Genomic DNA, 17,280 nt, shown 5'->3' with positions numbered 1-17,280 from the left:
TGTGAACTGACGTTCAAAAATAAAACATTTGAAAACGGACCATTTTCCACATTTCTGAAGCATGACGTAATGGGGGGGTGTTATCTCTTTTGTCGAAAATCAGCCGTTTTTGCTCTAACATTAAATGCCTCCAAATGGTATTTAATTAACTTCCCGGGGTGAAGAAACCCTTTTTGAGAACTCAGAGTGAGTAAATTGGCCATTTTCATGCACTTTTAACCATTCCATAAATCTTGTGTTTTGGGCCCCTGGAAGCATGAAAATCACTTCAAACATGCTAATTTTAGCTCTAACACTGATGATCCACCTACAAATGTGAACTGACGTTCAAAAATAAAACATTTGAAAACGGACCATTTTCCACATTTCTGAAGCATGACGTAATGGGGGGGTTTTATCTCTTTTGTCGAAAATCAGCCGTTTTTGCTCGAACATTAAATGCCTCCAAATGGTATTTAATTATCTTCCCGAGCCCCTGGAAGCATGAAAATCACTTTAAACATGCTAATTTTAGCTCTAACACTGATGATCCACCTACAAATGTGAACTGACGTTCAAAAATAAAACATTTGAAAACGGACCATTTTCCACATTTCTGAAGCATGACTTAATGGGGGGGTGTTATCTCTTTTGTCGAAAATCAGCCGTTTTTGCTCGAACATTAAATGCCTCCAAATGGTATTTATTTCACTTCCCGAGCCCCTGGAAGCATGAAAATCACTTTCAACATGCTAATTTTAGCTCTAACACTGATGATCCACCTACAAATGTGAACTGACGTTCAAAAATAAAACATTTGAAAACGGACCATTTTCCACATTTCTGAAGCATGACGTAATGGGGGGGTGTTATCTCTTTTGTCGAAAATCAGCCGTTTTTGCTCGAACATTAAATGCCTCCAAATGGTATTTAATTAACTTCCCGGGGTGAAGAAACCCTTTTTGAGAACTCAGAGTGAGTAAATTGGCCATTTTCATGCACTTTTAACCATTCCATAAATCTTGTGTTTTGGGCCCCTGGAAGCATGAAAATCACTTTAAACATGCTAATTTTAGCTCTAACACTGATGATCCACCTACAAATGTGAACTGACGTTCAAAAATAAAACATTTGAAAACGGACCATTTTCCACATTTCTGAAGCATGACGTAATGGGGGGGTGTTATCTCTTTTGTCGAAAATCAGCCGTTTTTGCTCGAACATTAAATGCCTCCAAATGGTATTTAATTAACTTCCCGGGGTGAAGAAACCCTTTTTGAGAACTCAGAGTGAGTAAATTGGCCATTTTCATGCACTTTTAACCATTCCATAAATCTTGTGTTTTGGGCCCCTGGAAGCATGAAAATCACTTTAAACATGCTAATTTTAGCTCTAACACTGATGATCCACCTGCAAATGTGAACTGACGTTCAAAAATAAAACATTTGAAAACGGACCATTTTCCACATTTCTGAAGCATGATGTAATGGGGGGGTGTTATCTCTTTTGTCGAAAATCAGCCGTTTTTGCTCTAACATTAAATGCCTCCAAATGGTATTTAATTAACTTCCCGGGGTGAAGAAACCCTTTTTGAGAACTCAGAGTGAGTAAATTGGCCATTTTCATGCACTTTTAACCATTCCATAAATCTTGTGTTTTGGGCCCCTGGAAGCATGAAAATCACTTTAAACATGCTAATTTTAGCTCTAACACTGATGATCCACCTACAAATGTGAACTGACGTTCAAAAATAAAACATTTGAAAACGGACCATTTTCCACATTTCTGAAGCATGACGTAATGGGGGGGTGTTATCTCTTTTGTGGAAAATCAGCCGTTTTTGCTCGAACATTAAATGCCTCCAAATGGTATTTAATTAACTTCCCGAGCCCCTGGAAGCATGAAAATCACTTTAAACATGCTAATTTTAGCTCTAACACTGATGATCCACCTACAAATGTGAACTGACGTTCAAAAATAAAACTTTTGAAAACGGACCATTTTCCACATTTCTGAAGCATGACGTAATGGGGGGGTGTTATCTCTTTTGTGGAAAATCAGCCGTTTTTGCTCGAACATTAAATGCCTCCAAATGGTATTTAATTACCTTCCCGAGCCCCTGGAAGCATGAAAATCACTTTAAACATGCTAATTTTAGCTCTAACACTTATGATCCACCTACAAATGTGAACTGACGTTCAAAAATAAAACATTTGAAAACGGACCATTTTCCACATTTCTGAAGCATGACGTAATGGGGGGGGGTTATCTCTTTTGTCGAAAATCAGCCGTTTTTGCTCGAACATTAAATGCCTCCAAATGGTATTTAATTAACTTCCCGAGCCCCTGGAAGCATGAAAATCACTTTAAACATGCTAATTTTAGCTCTAACACTGATGATCCACCTACAAATGTGAACTGACGTTCAAAAATAAAACATTTGAAAACGGACCATTTTCCACATTTCTGAAGCATGACGTAATGGGGGTGTTATCTCTTTTGTCGAAAATCAGCCGTTTTGGCTCGAACATTAAATGCCTCCAAATGGTATTTAATTAACTTCCCGAGCCCCTGGAAGCATGAAAATCACTTTAAACATGCTAATTTTAGCTCTAACACTGATGATCCACCTACAAATGTGAACTGACGTTCAAAAATAAAACATTTGAAAACGGACCATTTTCCACATTTCTGAAGCATGACGTAATGGGGGGGTGTTATCTCTTTTGTCGAAAATCAGCCGTTTTTGCTCGAACATTAAATGCCTCCAAATGGTATTTAATTAACTTCCCGGGGTGAAGAAACCCTTTTTGAGAACTCAGAGTGAGTAAATTGGCCATTTTCATGCACTTTTAACCATTCCATAAATCTTGTGTTTTGGGCCCCTGGAAGCATGAAAATCACTTTAAACATGCTAATTTTAGCTCTAACACTTATGATCCACCTACAAATGTGAACTGACGTTCAAAAATAAAACATTTGAAAACGGACCATTTTCCACATTTCTGAAGCATGACGTAATGGGGGGGTGTTATCTCTTTTGTCGAAAATCAGCCGTTTTTGCTCGAACATTAAATGCCTCCAAATGGTATTTAATTAACTTCCCGAGCCCCTGGAAGCATGAAAATCACTTTAAACATGCTAATTTTAGCTCTAACACTGATGATCCACCTACAAATGTGAACTGACGTTCAAAAATAAAACATTTGAAAACGGACCATTTTCCACATTTCTGAAGCATGACGTAATGGGGGTGTTATCTCTTTTGTCGAAAATCAGCCGTTTTGGCTCGAACATTAAATGCCTCCAAATGGTATTTAATTAACTTCCCGAGCCCCTGGAAGCATGAAAATCACTTTAAACATGCTAATTTTAGCTCTAACACTGATGATCCACCTACAAATGTGAACTGACGTTCAAAAATAAAACATTTGAAAACGGACCATTTTCCACATTTCTGAAGCATGACGTAATGGGGGGGTGTTATCTCTTTTGTCGAAAATCAGCCGTTTTTGCTCGAACATTAAATGCCTCCAAATGGTATTTAATTAACTTCCCGGGGTGAAGAAACCCTTTTTGAGAACTCAGAGTGAGTAAATTGGCCATTTTCATGCACTTTTAACCATTCCATAAATCTTGTGTTTTGGGCCCCTGGAAGCATGAAAATCACTTTAAACATGCTAATTTTAGCTCTAACACTGATGATCCACCTACAAATGTGAACTGACGTTCAAAAATAAAACATTTGAAAACGGACCATTTTCCACATTTCTGAAGCATGACGTAATGGGGGGGTGTTATCTCTTTTGTCGAAAATCAGCCGTTTTTGCTCGAACATTAATTGCCTCCAAATGGTATTTAATTAACTTCCCGGGGTGAAGAAACCCTTTTTGAGAACTCAGAGTGAGTAAATTGGCCATTTTCATGCACTTTTAACCATTCCATAAATCTTGTGTTTTGGGCCCCTGGAAGCATGAAAATCACTTTAAACATGCTAATTTTAGCTCTAACACTGATGACCCACCTACAAATGTGAACTGACGTTCAAAAATAAAACATTTGAAAACGGACCATTTTCCACATTTCTGAAGCATGACGTAATGGGGGGGTGTTATCTCTTTTGTCGAAAATCAGCCGTTTTTGCTCTAACATTAAATGCCTCCAAATGGTATTTAATTAACTTCCCGGGGTGAAGAAACCCTTTTTGAGAACTCAGAGTGAGTAAATTGGCCATTTTCATGCACTTTTAACCATTCCATAAATCTTGTGTTTTGGGCCCCTGGAAGCATGAAATCACTTTAAACATGCTAATTTTAGCTCTAACACTGATGATCCACCTACAAATGTGAACTGACGTTCAAAAATAAAACATTTGAAAACGGACCATTTTCCACATTTCTGAAGCATGACTTATTGGGGGGTGTTATCTCTTTTGTCGAAAATCAGCCGTTTTTGCTCGAACATTAAATGCCTCCAAATGGTATTTATTTCACTTCCCGAGCCCCTGGAAGCATGAAAATCACTTTAAACATGCTAATTTTAGCTCTAACACTGATGACCCACCTACAAATGTGAACTGACGTTCAAAAATAAAACATTTGAAAACGGACCATTTTCCACATTTCTGAAGCATGACGTAATGGGGGGGTGTTATCTCTTTTGTCGAAAATCAGCCGTTTTTGCTCTAACATTAAATGCCTCCAAATGGTATTTAATTAACTTCCCGGGGTGAAGAAACCCTTTTTGAGAACTCAGAGTGAGTAAATTGGCCATTTTCATGCACTTTTAACCATTCCATAAATCTTGTGTTTTGGGCCCCTGGAAGCATGAAAATCACTTTAAACATGCTAATTTTAGCTCTAACACTGATGATCCACCTACAAATGTGAACTGACGTTCAAAAATAAAACATTTGAAAATGGACCATTTTCCACATTTCTGAAGCATGACTTATTGGGGGGTGTTATCTCTTTTGTCGAAAATCAGCCGTTTTTGCTCGAACATTAAATGCCTCCAAATGGTATTTATTTCACTTCCCGAGCCCCTGGAAGCATGAAAATCACTTTCAACATGCTAATTTTAGCTCTAACACTGATGATCCACCTACAAATGTGAACTGACGTTCAAAAATAAAACATTTGAAAACGGACCATTTTCCACATTTCTGAAGCATGACGTAATGGGGGGGTGTTATCTCTTTTGTCGAAAATCAGCCTTTTTTGCTCGAACATTAAATGCCTCCAAATGGTATTTAATAACTTCCCGGGTGAAGAAACCCTTTTTGAGAACTCAGAGTGAGTAAATTGGCCATTTTCATGCACTTTTAACCATTCCATAAATCTTGTGTTTTGGGCCCCTGGAAGCATGAAAATCACTTTAAACATGCTAATTTTAGCTCTAACACTGATGATCCACCTACAAATGTGAACTGACGTTCAAAAATAAAACATTTGAAAACGGACCATTTTCCACATTTCTGAAGCATGACGTAATGGGGGGGTGTTATCTCTTTTGTCGAAAATCAGCCGTTTTTGCTCGAACATTAAATGCCTCCAAATGGTATTTAATTACCTTCCCGGGGTGAAGAAACCCTTTTTGAGAACTCAGAGTGAGTAAATTGGCCATTTTCATGCACTTTTAACCATTCCATAAATCTTGTGTTTTGGGCCCCTGGAAGCATGAAAATCACTTTAAACATGCTAATTTTAGCTCTAACACTGATGATCCACCTGCAAATGTGAACTGACGTTCAAAAATAAAACATTTGAAAACGGACCATTTTCCACATTTCTGAAGCATGATGTAATGGGGGGGTGTTATCTCTTTTGTCGAAAATCAGCCGTTTTTGCTCGAACATTAAATGCCTCCAAATGGTATTTAATTAACTTCCCGAGCCCCTGGAAGCATGAAAATCACTTTAAACATGCTAATTTTAGCTCTAACACTGATGATCCACCTACAAATGTGAACTGACGTTCAAAAATAAAACATTTGAAAACGGACCATTTTCCACATTTCTGAAGCATGACGTAATGGGGGGGTGTTATCTCTTTTGTCGAAAATCAGCCGTTTTTGCTCTAACATTAAATGCCTCCAAATGGTATTTAATTAACTTCCCGAGCCCCTGGAAGCATGAAAATCACTTTAAACATGCTAATTTTAGCTCTAACACTGATGATCCACCTACAAATGTGAACTGACGTTCAAAAATAAAACATTTGAAAACGGACCATTTTCCACATTTCTGAAGCATGACGTAATGGGGGGGTGTTATCTCTTTTGTCGAAAATCAGCCGTTTTTGCTCGAACATTAAATGCCTCCAAATGGTATTTAATTAACTTCCCGAGCCCCTGGAAGCATGAAAATCACTTTAAACATGCTAATTTTAGCTCTAACACTGATGATCCACCTACAAATGTGAACTGACGTTCAAAAATAAAACATTTGAAAACGGACCATTTTCCACATTTCTGAAGCATGACGTAATGGGGGTGTTATCTCTTTTGTCGAAAATCAGCCGTTTTTGCTCGAACATTAAATGCCTCCAAATGGTATTTAATTAACTTCCCGAGCCCCTGGAAGCATGAAAATCACTTTAAACATGCTAATTTTAGCTCTAACACTGATGATCCACCTACAAATGTGAACTGACGTTCAAAAATAAAACATTTGAAAACGGACCATTTTCCACATTTCTGAAGCATGACGTAATGGGGGGGTGTTATCTCTTTTGTCGAAAATCAGCCGTTTTTGCCCGAACATTAAATGCCTCCAAATGCTATTTAATTAACTTCCCGGGGTGAAGAAACCCTTTTTGAGAACTCAGAGTGAGTAAATTGGCCATTTTCATGCACTTTTAACCATTCCATAAATCTTGTGTTTTGGGCCCCTGGAAGCATGAAAATCACTTTAAACATGCTAATTTTAGCTCTAACACTGATGATCCACCTACAAATGTGAACTGACGTTCAAAAATAAAACATTTGAAAACGGACCATTTTCCACATTTCTGAAGCATGACGTAATGGGGGGGTGTTATCTCTTTTGTCGAAAATCAGCCGTTTTTGCTCGAACATTAAATGCCTCCAAATGGTATTTAATTAACTTCCCGGGGTGAAGAAACCCTTTTTGAGAACTCAGAGTGAGTAAATTGGCCATTTTCATGCACTTTTAACCATTCCATAAATCTTGTGTTTTGGGCCCCTGGAAGCATGAAAATCACTTTAAACATGCTAATTTTAGCTCTAACGCTGATGATCCACCTACAAATGTGAACTGACGTTCAAAAATAAAACATTTGAAAACGGACCATTTTCCACATTTCTGAAGCATGACGTAATGGGGGGGTGTTATCTCTTTTGTCGAAAATCAGCCGTTTTTGCTCTAACATTAAATGCCTCCAAATGGTATTTAATTAACTTCCCGGGGTGAAGAAACCCTTTTTGAGAACTCAGAGTGAGTAAATTGGCCATTTTCATGCACTTTTAACCATTCCATAAATCTTGTGTTTTGGGCCCCTGGAAGCATGAAAATCACTTTAAACATGCTAATTTTAGCTCTAACACTGATGATCCACCTACAAATGTGAACTGACGTTCAAAAATAAAACATTTGAAAACGGACCATTTTCCACATTTCTGAAGCATGACGTAATGGGGGGGTGTTATCTCTTTTGTCGAAAATCAGCCGTTTTTGCTCGAACATTAAATGCCTCCAAATGGTATTTAATTATCTTCCCGAGCCCCTGGAAGCATGAAAATCACTTTAAACATGCTAATTTTAGCTCTAACACTGATGATCCACCTACAAATGTGAACTGACGTTCAAAAATAAAACATTTGAAAACGGACCATTTTCCACATTTCTGAAGCATGACTTAATGGGGGGGTGTTATCTCTTTTGTCGAAAATCAGCCGTTTTTGCTCGAACATTAAATGCCTCCAAATGGTATTTATTTCACTTCCCGAGCCCCTGGAAGCATGAAAATCACTTTCAACATGCTAATTTTAGCTCTAACACTGATGATCCACCTACAAATGTGAACTGACGTTCAAAAATAAAACATTTGAAAACGGACCATTTTCCACATTTCTGAAGCATGACGTAATGGGGGGGTGTTATCTCTTTTGTCGAAAATCAGCCGTTTTTGCTCGAACATTAAATGCCTCCAAATGGTATTTAATAACTTCCCGGGGTGAAGAAACCCTTTTTGAGAACTCAGAGTGAGTAAATTGGCCATTTTCATGCACTTTTAACCATTCCATAAATCTTGTGTTTTGGGCCCCTGGAAGCATGAAAATCACTTTAAACATGCTAATTTTAGCTCTAACACTGATGATCCACCTACAAATGTGAACTGACGTTCAAAAATAAAACATTTGAAAACGGACCATTTTCCACATTTCTGAAGCATGACGTAATGGGGGGGTGTTATCTCTTTTGTCGAAAATCAGCCGTTTTTGCTCGAACATTAAATGCCTCCAAATGGTATTTAATTACCTTCCCGGGGTGAAGAAACCCTTTTTGAGAACTCAGAGTGAGTAAATTGGCCATTTTCATGCACTTTTAACCATTCCATAAATCTTGTGTTTTGGGCCCCTGGAAGCATGAAAATCACTTTAAACATGCTAATTTTAGCTCTAACACTGATGATCCACCTGCAAATGTGAACTGACGTTCAAAAATAAAACATTTGAAAACGGACCATTTTCCACATTTCTGAAGCATGATGTAATGGGGGGGTGTTATCTCTTTTGTCGAAAATCAGCCGTTTTTGCTCTAACATTAAATGCCTCCAAATGGTATTTAATTAACTTCCCGGGGTGAAGAAACCCTTTTTGAGAACTCAGAGTGAGTAAATTGGCCATTTTCATGCACTTTTAACCATTCCATAAATCTTGTGTTTTGGGCCCCTGGAAGCATGAAAATCACTTTAAACATGCTAATTTTAGCTCTAACACTGATGATCCACCTACAAATGTGAACTGACGTTCAAAAATAAAACATTTGAAAACGGACCATTTTCCACATTTCTGAAGCATGACGTAATGGGGGGGTGTTATCTCTTTTGTGGAAAATCAGCCGTTTTTGCTCGAACATTAAATGCCTCCAAATGGTATTTAATTAACTTCCCGAGCCCCTGGAAGCATGAAAATCACTTTAAACATGCTAATTTTAGCTCTAACACTGATGATCCACCTACAAATGTGAACTGACGTTCAAAAATAAAACATTTGAAAACGGACCATTTTCCACATTTCTGAAGCATGACGTAATGGGGGGGTGTTATCTCTTTTGTCGAAAATCAGCCGTTTTTGCTCTAACATTAAATGCCTCCAAATGGTATTTAATTAACTTCCCGAGCCCCTGGAAGCATGAAAATCACTTTAAACATGCTAATTTTAGCTCTAACACTGATGATCCACCTACAAATGTGAACTGACGTTCAAAAATAAAACATTTGAAAACGGACCATTTTCCACATTTCTGAAGCATGACGTAATGGGGGTGTTATCTCTTTTGTCGAAAATCATTCGTTTTAGCTCGAACATTAAATGCCTCCAAATGGTATTTAATTAACTTCCCGAGCCCCTGGAAGCATGAAAATCACTTTAAACATGCTAATTTTAGCTCTAACACTGATGATCCACCTACAAATGTGAACTGACGTTCAAAAATAAAACATTTGAAAACGGACCATTTTCCACATTTCTGAAGCATGACGTAATGGGGGAGTGTTATCTCTTTTGTCGAAAATCAGCCGTTTTTGCTCGAACATTAAATGCCTCCAAATGGTATTTAATTAACTTCCCGGGGTGAAGAAACCCTTTTTGAGAACTCAGAGTGAGTAAATTGGCCATTTTCATGCACTTTTAACCATTCCATAAATCTTGTGTTTTGGGCCCCTGGAAGCATGAAAATCACTTTAAACATGCTAATTTTAGCTCTAACACTGATGATCCACCTACAAATGTGAACTGACGTTCAAAAATAAAACATTTGAAAACGGACCATTTTCCACATTTCTGAAGCATGACGTAATGGGGGGGTGTTATCTCTTTTGTCGAAAATCAGCCGTTTTTGCTCGAACATTAAATGCCTCCAAATGGTATTTAATTAACTTCCCGAGCCCCTGGAAGCATGAAAATCACTTTAAACATGCTAATTTTAGCTCTAACACTGATGATCCACCTACAAATGTGAACTGACGTTCAAAAATAAAACATTTGAAAACGGACCATTTTCCACATTTCTGAAGCATGACGTAATGGGGGGGTGTTATCTCTTTTGTCGAAAATCAGCCGTTTTTGCTCGAACATTAAATGCCTCCAAATGGTATTTGATTATCTTCCCGAGCCCCTGGAAGCATGAAAATCACTTTAAACATGCTAATTTTAGCTCTAACACTGATGATCCACCTACAAATGTGAACTGACGTTCAAAAATAAAACATTTGAAAACGGACCATTTTCCACATTTCTGAAGCATGACTTAATGGGGGGGTGTTATCTCTTTTGTCGAAAATCAGCCGTTTTTGCTCGAACATTAAATGCCTCCAAATGGTATTTATTTCACTTCCCGAGCCCCTGGAAGCATGAAAATCACTTTCAACATGCTAATTTTAGCTCTAACACTGATGATCCACCTACAAATGTGAACTGACGTTCAAAAATAAAACATTTGAAAACGGACCATTTTCCACATTTCTGAAGCATGACGTAATGGGGGGTGTTATCTCTTTTGTCGAAAATCAGCCGTTTTTGCTCGAACATTAAATGCCTCCAAATGGTATTTAATTAACTTCCCGGGGTGAAGAAACCCTTTTTGAGAACTCAGAGTGAGTAAATTGGCCATTTTCATGCACTTTTAACCATTCCATAAATCTTGTGTTTTGGGCCCCTGGAAGCATGAAAATCACGTTAAACATGCTAATTTTAGCTCTAACACTGATGATCCACCTACAAATGTGAACTGACGTTCAAAAATAAAACATTTGAAAACGGACCATTTTCCACATTTCTGAAGCATGACGTAATGGGGGGGTGTTATCTCTTTTGTCGAAAATCAGCCGTTTTTGCTCGAACATTAAATGCCTCCAAATGGTATTTAATTAACTTCCCGGGGTGAAGAAACCCTTTTTGAGAACTCAGAGTGAGTAAATTGGCCATTTTCATGCACTTTTAACCATTCCATAAATCTTGTGTTTTGGGCCCCTGGAAGCATGAAAATCACTTTAAACATGCTAATTTTAGCTCTAACACTGATGATCCACCTACAAATGTGAACTGACGTTCAAAAATAAAACATTTGAAAACGGACCATTTTCCACATTTCTGAAGCATGACGTAATGGGGGGGTGTTATCTCTTTTGTCGAAAATCAGCCGTTTTTGCTCTAACATTAAATGCCTCCAAATGGTATTTAATTAACTTCCCGGGGTGAAGAAACCCTTTTTGAGAACTCAGAGTGAGTAAATTGGCCATTTTCATGCACTTTTAACCATTCCATAAATCTTGTGTTTTGGGCCCCTGGAAGCATGAAAATCACTTTAAACATGCTAATTTTAGCTCTAACACTGATGATCCACCTACAAATGTGAACTGACGTTCAAAAATAAAACATTTGAAAACGGACCATTTTCCACATTTCTGAAGCATGACGTAATGGGGGGGTGTTATCTCTTTTGTGGAAAATCAGCCTTTTTTGCTCGAACATTAAATGCCTCCAAATGGTATTTATTTCACTTCCCGAGCCCCTGGAAGCATGAAAATCACTTTAAACATGCTAATTTTAGCTCTAACACTGATGATCCACCTACAAATGTGAACTGACGTTCAAAAATAAAACATTTGAAAACGGACCATTTTCCACATTTCTGAAGCATGACGTAATGGGGGGGTGTTATCTCTTTTGTCGAAAATCAGCCGTTTTTGCTTGAACATTAAATGCCTCCAAATGGTATTTAATTAACTTCCCGAGCCCCTGGAAGCATGAAAATCACTTTAAACATGCTAATTTTATCTCTAACACTGATGATCCACCTACAAATGTGAACTGACGTTCAAAAATAAAACATTTGAAAACGGACCATTTTCCACATTTCTGAAGCATGACGTAATGGGGGGGTGTTATCTCTTTTGTCGAAAATCAGCTGTTTTTGCTCGAACATTAAATGCCTCCAAATGGTATTTAATTAACTTCCCGAGCCCCTGGAAGCATGAAAATCACTTTAAACATGCTAATTTTAGCTCTAACACTGATGATCCACCTACAAATGTAAACTGACGTTCAAAAATAAAACATTTGAAAACTGACCATTTTCCACATTTCTGAAGCATGACGTAATGGGGGGGTGTTATCTCTTTTGTCGAAAATCAGCCGTTTTTGCTCGAACATTAAATGCCTCCAAATGGTATTTAATTAACTTCCCGAGCCCCTGGAAGCATGAAAATCACTTTAAACATGCTAATTTTAGCTCTAACACTGATGATCCACCTACAAATGTGAACTGACGTTCAAAAATAAAACCTTTGAAAACGGACCATTTTCCACATTTCTGAAGCATGACGTAATGGGGGGGTGTTATCTCTTTTGTCGAAAATCTGCCGTTTTTGCTCGAACATTAAATGCCTCCAAATGGTATTTAATCAACTTCCCGAGCCCCTGGAAGCATGAAAATCACTTTAAACATGCTAATTTTAGGTCTAACACTGATGATCCACCTACAAATGTGAACTGACGTTCAAAAATAAAACATTTGAAAACGGACCATTTTCCACATTTCTGAAGCATAACGTAATGGGGGGGTGTTATCTCTTTTGTCGAAAATCAGCCGTTTTTGCTCGAACATTAAATGCCTCCAAATGGTATTTAATTAACTTCCCGGGGTGAAGAAACCCTTTTTGAGAACTCAGAGTGAGTAAATTGGCCATTTTCATGCACTTTTAACCATTCCATAAATCTTGTGTTTTGGGCCCCTGGAAGCATGAAAATCACTTTAAACATGCTAATTTTAGCTCTAACACTGATGATCCACCTACAAATGTGAACTGACGTTCAAAAATAAAACATTTGAAAACGGACCATTTTCCACATTTCTGAAGCATGACGTAATGGGGGGGTGTTATCTCTTTTGTGGAAAATCAGCCGTTTTTGCTTGAACATTAAATGCCTCCAAATGGTATTTAATTAACTTCCCGAGCCCCTGGAAGCATGAAAATCACTTTAAACATGCTAATTTTAGCTCTAACACTGATGATCCACCTACAAATGTGAACTGACGTTCAAAAATAAAACATTTGAAAACGGACCATTTTCCACATTTCTGAAGCATGACATAATGGGGGGGTGTTATCTCTTTTGTCGAAAATCAGCCGTTTTTGCTCGAACATTAAATGCCTCCAAATGGTATTTAATTAACTTCCCGAGCCCCTGGAAGCATGAAAATCACTTTAAACATGCTAATTTTAGCTCTAACACTGATGATCCACCTACAAATGTGAACTGACGTTCAAAAATAAAACATTTGAAAACGGACCATTTTCCACATTTCTGAAGCATGACGTAATGGGGGGGTGTTATCTCTTTTGTCGAAAATCAGCCGTTTTTGCTCGAACATTAAATGCCTCCAAATGGTATTTAATTAACTTCCCGGGGTGAAGAAACCCTTTTTGAGAACTCAGAGTGAGTAAATTGGCCATTTTCATGCACTTTTAACCATTCCATAAATCTTGTGTTTTGGGCCCCTGGAAGCATGAAAATCACTTTAAACATGCTAATTTTAGCTCTAACACTGATGATCCACCTACAAATGTGAACTGACGTTCAAAAATAAAACATTTGAAAACTGACCATTTTCCACATTTCTGAAGCATGACGTAATGGGGGGGGTGTTATCTCTTTTGTCGAAAATCAGCCGTTTTTGCTCGAACATTAAATGCCTCCAAATGGTATTTAATTAACTTCCCGAGCCCCTGGAAGCATGAAAATCACTTTAAACATGCTAATTTTAGCTCTAACACTGATGATCCACCTACAAATGTGAACTGACGTTCAAAAATAAAACCTTTGAAAACGGACCATTTTCCACATTTCTGAAGCATGACATAATGGGGGGGTGTTATCTCTTTTGTCGAAAATCAGCCGTTTTTGCTCGAACATTAAATGCCTCCAAATGGTATTTAATCAACTTCCCGAGCCCCTGGAAGCATGAAAATCACTTTAAACATGCTAATTTTAGCTCTAACACTGATGATCCACCTACAAATGTGAACTGACGTTCAAAAATAAAACATTTGAAAACGGACCATTTTCCACATTTCTGAAGCATGACGTAATGGGGGGGTGTTATCTCTTTTGTCGAAAATCAGCCGTTTTTGCTTGAACATTAAATGCCTCCAAATGGTATTTAATTAACTTCCCGAGCCCCTGGAAGCATGAAAATCACTTTAAACATGCTAATTTTAGCTCTAACACTGATGATCCACCTACAAATGTGAACTGACGTTCAAAAATAAAACATTTGAAAACGGACCATTTTCCACATTTCTGAAGCATGACATAATGGGGGGGTGTTATCTCTTTTGTCGAAAATCAGCCGTTTTTGCTCGAACATTAAATGCCTCCAAATGGTATTTAATTAACTTCCCGAGCCCCTGGAAGCATGAAAATCACTTTAAACATGCTAATTTTAGCTCTAACACTGATGATCCACCTACAAATGTGAACTGACGTTCAAAAATAAAACATTTGAAAACGGACCATTTTCCACATTTCTGAAGCATGACGTAATGGGGGGGTGTTATCTCTTTTGTCGAAAATCAGCCGTTTTTGCTCGAACATTAAATGCCTCCAAATGGTATTTAATTAACTTCCCGGGGTGAAGAAACCCTTTTTGAGAACTCAGAGTGAGTAAATTGGCCATTTTCATGCACTTTTAACCATTCCATAAATCTTGTGTTTTGGGCCCCTGGAAGCATGAAAATCACTTCAAACATGCTAATTTTAGCTCTAACACTGATGATCCACCTACAAATGTGAACTGACGTTCAAAAATAAAACATTTGAAAACGGACCATTTTCCACATTTCTGAAGCATGACGTAATGGGGGGGTTTTATCTCTTTTGTCGAAAATCAGCCGTTTTTGCTCGAACATTAAATGCCTCCAAATGGTATTTAATTATCTTCCCGAGCCCCTGGAAGCATGAAAATCACTTTAAACATGCTAATTTTAGCTCTAACACTGATGATCCACCTACAAATGTGAACTGACGTTCAAAAATAAAACATTTGAAAACGGACCATTTTCCACATTTCTGAAGCATGACGTAATGGGGGTGTTATCTCTTTTGTCGAAAATCAGCCGTTTTTGCTCGAACATTAAATGCCTCCAAATGGTATTTAATTAACTTCCCAAGCCCCTGGAAGCATGAAAATCACTTTAAACATGCTAATTTTAGCTCTAACACTGATGATCCACCTACAAATGTGAACTGACGTTCAAAAATAAAACATTTGAAAACGGACCATTTTCCACATTTCTGAAGCATGACGTAATGGGGGGGGTGTTATCTCTTTTGTCGAAAATCAGCCGTTTTTGCTCTTACATTAAATGCCTCCAAATGGTATTTAATTAACTTCCCGGGGTGAAGAAACCCTTTTTGAGAACTCAGAGTGAGTAAATTGGCCATTTTCATGCACTTTTAACCATTCCATAAATCTTGTGTTTTGGGCCCCTGGAAGCATGAAAATCACTTCAAACATGCTAATTTTAGCTCTAACACTGATGATCCACCTACAAATGTGAACTGACGTTCAAAAATAAAACATTTGAAAACGGACCATTTTCCACATTTCTGAAGCATGACGTAATGGGGGGGTTTTATCTCTTTTGTCGAAAATCAGCCGTTTTTGCTCGAACATTAAATGCCTCCAAATGGTATTTAATTATCTTCCCGAGCCCCTGGAAGCATGAAAATCACTTTAAACATGCTAATTTTAGCTCTAACACTGATGATCCACCTACAAATGTGAACTGACGTTCAAAAATAAAACATTTGAAAACGGACCATTTTCCACATTTCTGAAGCATGACTTAATGGGGGGGTGTTATCTCTTTTGTCGAAAATCAGCCGTTTTTGCTCGAACATTAAATGCCTCCAAATGGTATTTATTTCACTTCCCGAGCCCCTGGAAGCATGAAAATCACTTTCAACATGCTAATTTTAGCTCTAACACTGATGATCCACCTACAAATGTGAACTGACGTTCAAAAATAAAACATTTGAAAACGGACCATTTTCCACATTTCTGAAGCATGACGTAATGGGGGGGTGTTATCTCTTTTGTCGAAAATCAGCCGTTTTTGCTCGAACATTAAATGCCTCCAAATGGTATTTAATTAACTTCCCGGGGTGAAGAAACCCTTTTTGAGAACTCAGAGTGAGTAAATTGGCCATTTTCATGCACTTTTAACCATTCCATAAATCTTGTGTTTTGGGCCCCTGGAAGCATGAAAATCACTTTAAACATGCTAATTTTAGCTCTAACACTGATGATCCACCTACAAATGTGAACTGGCGTTCAAAAATAAAACATTTGAAAACGGACCATTTTCCACATTTCTGAAGCATGACGTAATGGGGGGGTGTTATCTCTTTTGTCGAAAATCAGCCGTTTTTGCTCGAACATTAAATGCCTCCAAATGGTATTTAATTAACTTCCCGGGGTGAAGAAACCCTTTTTGAGAACTCAGAGTGAGTAAATTGGCCATTTTCATGCACTTTTAACCATTCCATAAATCTTGTGTTTTGGGCCCCTGGAAGCATGAAAATCACTTTAAACATGCTAATTTTAGCTCTAACACTGATGATCCACCTGCAAATGTGAACTGACGTTCAAAAATAAAACATTTGAAAACGGACCATTTTCCACATTTCTGAAGCATGATGTAATGGGGGGGTGTTATCTCTTTTGTCGAAAATCAGCCGTTTTTGCTCTAACATTAAATGCCTCCAAATGGTATTTAATTAACTTCCCGGGGTGAAGAAACCCTTTTTGAGAACTCAGAGTGAGTAAATTGGCCATTTTCATGCACTTTTAACCATTCCATAAATCTTGTGTTTTGGGCCCCTGGAAGCATGAAAATCACTTTAAACATGCTAATTTTAGCTCTAACACTGATGATCCACCTACAAATGTGAACTGACGTTCAAAAATAAAACATTTGAAAACGGACCATTTTCCACATTTCTGAAGCATGACGTAATGGGGGGGGTGTTATCTCTTTTGTGGAAAATCAG

Source organism: Lissotriton vulgaris, chromosome 4_1 (assembly GCF_964263255.1).
Source record: "Lissotriton vulgaris chromosome 4_1, aLisVul1.2, whole genome shotgun sequence".
In the NCBI taxonomy this organism is placed as follows: Eukaryota; Metazoa; Chordata; class Amphibia; order Caudata; family Salamandridae; genus Lissotriton; species Lissotriton vulgaris.
This window is presented reverse-complemented; position numbering follows the sequence as displayed.